This window comes from Rhinolophus ferrumequinum, chromosome 9, assembly GCF_004115265.2.
Source record: "Rhinolophus ferrumequinum isolate MPI-CBG mRhiFer1 chromosome 9, mRhiFer1_v1.p, whole genome shotgun sequence".
NCBI classification, from domain to species: domain Eukaryota; kingdom Metazoa; phylum Chordata; class Mammalia; order Chiroptera; family Rhinolophidae; genus Rhinolophus; species Rhinolophus ferrumequinum.
The window spans coordinates 60,929,389-60,936,833 of NC_046292.1; positions in this window are offsets into that span (position 1 = coordinate 60,929,389).

Below are 7,445 nucleotides of genomic sequence, written 5' to 3' on the forward strand. Positions count from 1 at the left end.
TTCATTTGATCATCTGTCTTAAACAGATCCATCAGTTTGGGTTTTATTGATTGCATTCCCTTGGTGTTATCCAACATATTCCTCCATTCTCTGTAGTTCCTATAAATTGGTAGTTGATCAAAAAAAAAAAAATTACATACTATAAAACATTCATTTGATGAAATGTTGTAATTTTTAACTATTATTTTTCATCATAATGAGACGTTAAAGATGTCCATCCTTGAAATATGGATGATTAAATTAAAAACAAAAACAAAATTACATACTATAAATGCTATCTTGTAGATTATATTTGTATCTAAACAATTTAGTGTGTTAATTTTCCTATGTCAATAAATTTTCTTCTACAACACCAAAAAAAAAAATTCATAGTTGATCCAGAAACTTATGCAGATTCAATGTTATGTCAAATTTGTATACATACATATGTCAATATAGTATGATATAATTAATATAATATATATAAATTTATTCATATTCAAAATACTTCATAGATCATGGGGTATTCCTTATCAAGATGATGTCTCTCTTACAACTTATTTTTTTACTTAAAAATGTGTCCTGGAGAGTCCTCCCTCCTACAGTACATGTAGACTTACTTTAATTCTTTATTCCGTAGACTGATGTATTATAATTTGTATTATCTTCCCCTTCCTGATGGACCTTTAGATTATTTTCACCTTTATCAATAATTCTACATTGAACATTCTATATATACAAGTAACATTTGTATATACAAGTAAGAGTTTACAGGACAATGAAGTCTTTAGTCTTCTTTTTCCCTGTGTGTACTGTCAAGAGACCCTGAAAGGGGAGATTTTGATTCACAGGAGAAGCAATAGAAGGTCATTTTGTTCAGTACAATGCATTTAGGCTCCTTCCCAATACTGGAAAGGGATCTAAAATACGGCAGTGGTCTCCACAGTGGGGTACATGCCTCCCAGAAGGTAGTCAAAAACATCCGCTGGGGAATAGAAAAAAAAAAAGAATTTCTAGTTATTATTTTCTATGTACATCTTTTATAATGTGCAAAAATATGTGCAATTTATAAATATATGTACATATGTATTTATATATAATGGGTATGTGCTCAAAACATTTCATCCAAAGGATCTTCTGGAAAAAAAGTTTTAATTATCATTGTATATTTGTTATATGGAGCTGAGTTTCCGCAAAGCTGATGGCCTACTATGTATCTCCACCTAAATGATTTGTCATCACCTCAAACGCAATCTGTAAAAAAATGCAATCATCATTTTTTCCCTCAAGGCCCAGCCTCTCCCCCGATTCTGTGTTTTCATTAATGGCATCAGCAGCATTCTCCCCGTCACCCAGCCTCGAAACCTTGAGTCATCTTTTGTTTGCTTCACCTTTCATCCCAGTCTCTGCAATAGCTTTTACGTGTTTCCTCCTTTCCATCTCCATTGCCACCACCTTTTCTCAGGCCCATTTAATGACTTTTACCATAAAAGTCTAATTGGTCTCTACTCATTCTCTCTCCTTTTAAACTGGTCTATCTTAAAAAATTAATCTTTCTAAATCACATGACAAGTCTGTCACAATCCCACATATAATTACAAATTGCCAACTGGAAAATGTCCAAATCACCCCTAAGTATGATATTCAAGAGCCTTCCTATGACTTGGCTTCACCCTCTTCCTCTACCCCACTTTCTTCTCCTTTTCCATATGAAGGTGTATTCAATTGAATCCTTACACCGTGCCTTAATCTGTTGCTAGTATAGGGGAAGAAAAAGATTTTTCTGGACCTTCTTAGGGTCTCTGGCTGGGTCTGAAAATTAAACTGACAGTTTAACAGGAGAAAAGCATATACATTTATTTAATGCAAATTTTACATGACATGGGAGACTTCATAAGGAAATGAGAACTTGAAAACAACATACCTGAGTATATTTATGCTAGGTTTGATGAAGAGCAGGCAGTCCTGTAGAAATATGATAGGTTAGGGAGAATGAGGAATGTGTAATAAAGGGGATAGTGACATGTATCAGGCCCGTGTGTAGGGTTTTTCTTGACATCCCTTTGTCTTTCGAGAGAAGGATGCTCCTTTCCTCTGGGGATAGACAGGCATTATGACCTGTGTCAGGGGAAAAGAGGAGGGGTGAGAAGGAAGGACTCTGACCTTCCTGCTTCTGCCATCTTCTCAAACTCCTTGGGCTTAAAATATTCAATATGTCAAGGTGCCGTATTTTGGGGATAGCGTGTCCTGAAATCCATCATCATTAAGCATATTATGGGTGTTATTTCATTAATTCTTATCATACTCTGTGAGGTACATGACTGAACTAATAATGAGGGGGATTCCCAAACCAGAATGCCTGGATTCCAATCCATGTCTTATCAACTGTGTGACAAGCGACTTGACAGACAGGTTTGTTAACCTCTCTTGTCTCAGTTCCCTCACCTGCAAACTTGTCGCAATGATCATACCTACCTCACAGGGTTATTGTGAAGACTAACTGTGTTAACAACTTTAAAATGCTTGGAATCATGCCTGGCAGAGAATAAGTACTCAATAAATGATACCATGCTCTATTATTATTATTATTATCATTATTATTATTATCATTATTATTATTTCCATTTTCCAGAAGATGACATTGAGGGTCATAGAGGTTAAGTCAATTGCCCTTATTCACACAACTAATGTCAGAACAGGAATTCACACTCACATCTGTCTGACTCCAAAACCCATGTTAACATCGTCCTTTATTGCCTCAGGTTTCCAGAACTCTCTCTCCTACTTCTATACATGTGTACTAGAAGCTCCAGTTAAGTCAGGTTACTCACACATCTCCAAAATGCTGTGTATTTTTTCCTTTCTTTTCTTTTAAAATTCTACCTTTCCTCTTGATATGGTTCTGTTAAAATGCATTTTGTTCCTCTCCTTCCTCTTCAGTGGTGACCTCAGCCTCTTAAAATCCTACCCATTCCTGTGAAAGGCCACCTTCTTTGTGATACTGTCATTGACCCTCTTCTGCCCTCTTCCATGAAACAGGCAACTGCGATCTCTCTGTCTAAATGAACATATACATGATGGTTGTTATCAAATTTGTGCCTTTTATTACAGATATTTGTGCACCTGCAGTAGAAACCAGGATTCTATGTTTGAAAGTCCCTAGAGGTTATCTTGCCTAACAACGACTTTCAGAGGCCCTGGGTTCAGAGGAGGCAATCCAGACTGCCAGAGGCAGCTGGGAGTGGGTGGACCTGTGTCCTCCCTACACACACCCACACCCTTTCAAACAGAGTATCCTCTTTTTATCTGTTTCACATATTGGTGTAAATGTCTACATGCATCCTATAATAAGTTATTGTCTTCTCTCTCCCACTACATCTCCAACAATCTGTGAGAGGAGGGAGTTATGGATAGTGTGTCTATAGCAGCAACTGGCTCAGGGCCTTGGCAGACTCATTGTTTATTCATAGCAGATCCACAGAGAGACATCCTGGGAGGTAAGCATTATTTCCATTTTAAAGATTTGAAAATGGAGGCCCACCTCACCGAGGTTAAGAAATCTGTCCAAGCTCACACAGCTAGTGAGTGATAGAAGGAGATTTCAAACCTAGATCTTTCTGACTCAGATTCTAAATTTTGATGGACCAAGATTCAAATCCCTGTCCATCTCTAACTAGCTCTGCGATGCTGTCAAGTATTTAATCTTCCTGAATCTCACCTTTTATAACAGGCACAGTCATACCTCTAATTAGATTCTGTGTCCCAATTGATTGGCCGTCAACCCAAGTTGCCTAAAGTTATTGTCATTATACCACCAAGTACAACATTTTCTGAGAAAACTCTAGGTATCTTAACCTCTGAATTTTCTTCGGCAACAGATACTACATAGCAGCATTCTGAGACATTTTGCCACATACCCTACGTGATTTTAAAATGTTCTGAGAGTCATGCAGTTTTTGTCAGGGAGAGACAGCAATTCAAGGCCCTAATATGAACGAGTTTTGTTTTATAGCTGGCATTAGATCTGGTAAATTTAATGTGCTCAAGGAATTCCCTCGTGGTTAAAACATCCTCTGAGAAGTAGCACTTCTTCTCCCTTCCCACTAAGGGCCTAGGTCTCCATCTCTTCTCCTGCCAGGAGAAGCAGAATCAATTGTGAAAGGTATGTGTGTGTGGGGGGGATGGATGGGAGTGGGGGGATCTGTCATTATTTCACCATTATGAGGACATGTAGTTATCTATAAGGCAAAAAAATAAAAAGAAAGGCAAGTCAAAAGACCTATCTGCACCTGGAAGCATGTTCTTTATAGGCTCACTGCCTTTTGGTTTTATCACATATCATGTAGTACATTCACTGATGCTTAAGCACGTCTTATTATTTATTTGTATACATAAACATTGTCTGTTTTTAAATGCTTACTTGTAATATGCAACTTGCTTTATTACATGCCTGTTAGTTACTATTTTTGAGAAGGCAGTGATGGATATTTGTTGCACCCGTCCCAAAAAGAGCATGCTAGTGGAAATGAAAGAAGTAAACTTAGAACCCAGAAGGGAACTATTCTACAAAAGAGTTTAGTATAAAAGTTTTTTTTTTTTTTTTTTTTTAACCTGTCTAGATGTTCCTCTTCTGAGGTCTGGATTCTGTTCTTATCTGAAAACCCAGTCAAAGTAGTAATTGGTTTCTTTTATCAACCTTCCTAGCGAACACATTAATTTCAAAAATTGATTAACGACAAGATGTGGAACATCTGTGACACTAGAACATTGCCATGTATAGAAGGGCTCTTAATAAATATGATTTCATGACGGCCCAGTGACTTGTAGATGGCTATCACATGTCACCGTTACCTTTTTTATTTTTATTTTTATTGGGGAACAGTGCGTTTCTCCAGGGCCCATCAGCTCCAAGTAGTTGTCCTTCAATCTAGTTGTGGAGGCCGCAGCTCAGCTCCAAGTCCAGGTGCCGTTTTCAATCTGTAGTTGCAGGGGGCGCAGCCCACCATCCCATATGGGAATTGGACCTTGTTGTTGAGAGCTTGTGCTCTAACCAACTGAGCCATCTGGCCACCCGCCGTTACCTTTTCTTTTAGTGCTCATTTTCTTCTGGTGCATCCGTCTGGTTTACCATATTCTAATCAGATGTCTCATAACTGAATTTAACAAAATGTATCAAAAATATTTCTAAATTATTTTCTTTTTCTGGCATTAATTTAGGTAGTGACCAACGAATTAATGTTTATTAGAAAAACAGAGCTTCACATACAATGAAATGTTGTTTTTGTGTGGCGAAGCAGATTTTTGCAAAGAAAATCATTATTTCAATACACAAGTATTTTCAGAATCTATCACCCTGCAAATGCCTAATGTGATCACTATTGATGATTTTCAGATTGATTTTTGCCTTTTTGACTATTACCAATATCACATGGTTATGTTTTCTTCCTCCCAAGCAGATTCCAGTAATGATTTGGATATATTCTAAGAATTTGGATTTAAAGTTTCCTTCACTAAGTATGCCCATTTTAAAGCTGTGGTCTAAAGGGGACAGATGACAAAAGTATACTTCTTAAACTTACACTTGTTTGATGGGTTCAATTTGTTTTAGCACTCTGGAAAATGATAATTTGCTGTCTTTTGTGTATTAGATATACAATCAGCTGCTTGTTTGCCAAACTGTTTATAGGTGGTACTGAATAATCTACACTCTTTTTGTGACCCAAGAGAACTCATTGAGCTTGGAAGCACAATCTGTGACTCTGGGGCAGTTTTTCTCTGGGTCAAGCTAATAAAACCTACAGCCTTCCGCTTATTAGTGCTGTCCTCTCACCAGCTGAGCTAACACCTTGGAAAGTGAATAGATTATTTATACAGAGTCACATTCCCATTCAATCGCCAACCCAGTTTTTATGTCACAGTGGAGAGGAATCCTATGGTGAAATTTTATAGAACTTTTAGTAGTTCTTATAAGCTTCCTTTTCCATGTTTTAGTGGAAAAAGGATCTTTGAAAAAGGTCAAATATCAAATTCAAAACAAAACACATTCTGGCAAAGATCTAATAGAGAGTATTAATATTCAAATAGAGATGTCTTATTCTGTTTCTCCAAGTTTGTCATCAACATTAATAAATTTGGTAAAAAAAAATTTATTGCGTATCTACTTTGGGTCAGACACTGTGCAATTTAATGATAGATAAAATATAGCTGGGCCTTACAAGGCACACAGTCTAGTAGGGAACAAAGATAAACAATAACCATTAAGTGTGATAGGGGAGTTCAGGGTGAAATTATAGGATTGGGGAAGGCTTTCTGAAAATGGTAGCAAATCATCAAGGGCTGAAAGTTTTCTAGTCAGAAAAATATGTTTTCCTTCCATCTTATTTAAACATATTTCTCTTTGTACTATTTTAAACATTATGCTTAATTCTGTGTTTTCAGACTCTTTACGCCTCTTCTTTTACCTTCTTTATCACTACAAAGGTTTGGACAATAAAATATTTAAACTAAAATATTTTAGGTGTTTAAAGTATTTCCATAATCCATCCCTAGGACATTTAACAAGTGCTACTATCACCTTTGTAACAATGAAAAAATTAAGTCACAGTGACGGTAAGTCCTACTTGGTAAGCGTTAGAGTCAAAACAACATCCCAGGTTCCTTAACTCCTAGTTTAATGGTCTCTTTGTTTGGCTTCAAGCCTTATGCATCTTGCTTCTTAGTCAATACAGCTGTTTGGTTGTCCAGGAAAGTGTACTACTAAAACAGTTTTAGATGATAAAAGCTTTTAGAAAAATAAAGATGAACTATTCTTTGGGCGGAAAAAAGTGTGTATACATGTCATTTAAACCACAGAAGATACAGTGGAGCAAGTTGTTTTGAGTCAATGACATGATTCTCTAAGGCTAGATAATCAACTCTGTGGTCCAAACTTTAAAAAATTTTACTTTACACAGACTGTATACAACAACTAACTTCACTGATCTGTCTTAACTCATTTAAAATTGTCTAGTTATGGCTGGTTATTTATAGGTTGATCATGCATCTCAGTTTGCTCGGAATAGTCCCAGTTTACACCAATTGCCTGGCATAATTAAATATAGCACCCCCTTTCAATTGAAAAACACTCAGTTTCAACAATAAATTCTATGGTCACCTTAGTTATTTACCATATTCTGGTCACATGGGTTGAAAACAACAGGAACATGCTTTCCTAACCCACCCTTATTCCCCACTGCATACTTTATTGTCAGTAAATAATTTTGAATACTTACCAGATAAGTGTTATTGCTATGGTATGATGAAGTACAGGAGAAAAAAAGAAATACAGCCTGTTTAAACATTTTTTAAGTATTGGTGATAAAATTACTTCTGTGTCATTTGGTAATAGTAAACTGGTCTAATTCTTCTTAACTAATCACTGTGTTTTGGTTTTGGTTTTGGTTTTTTGTTTTGTTTTTTAAGTTAGG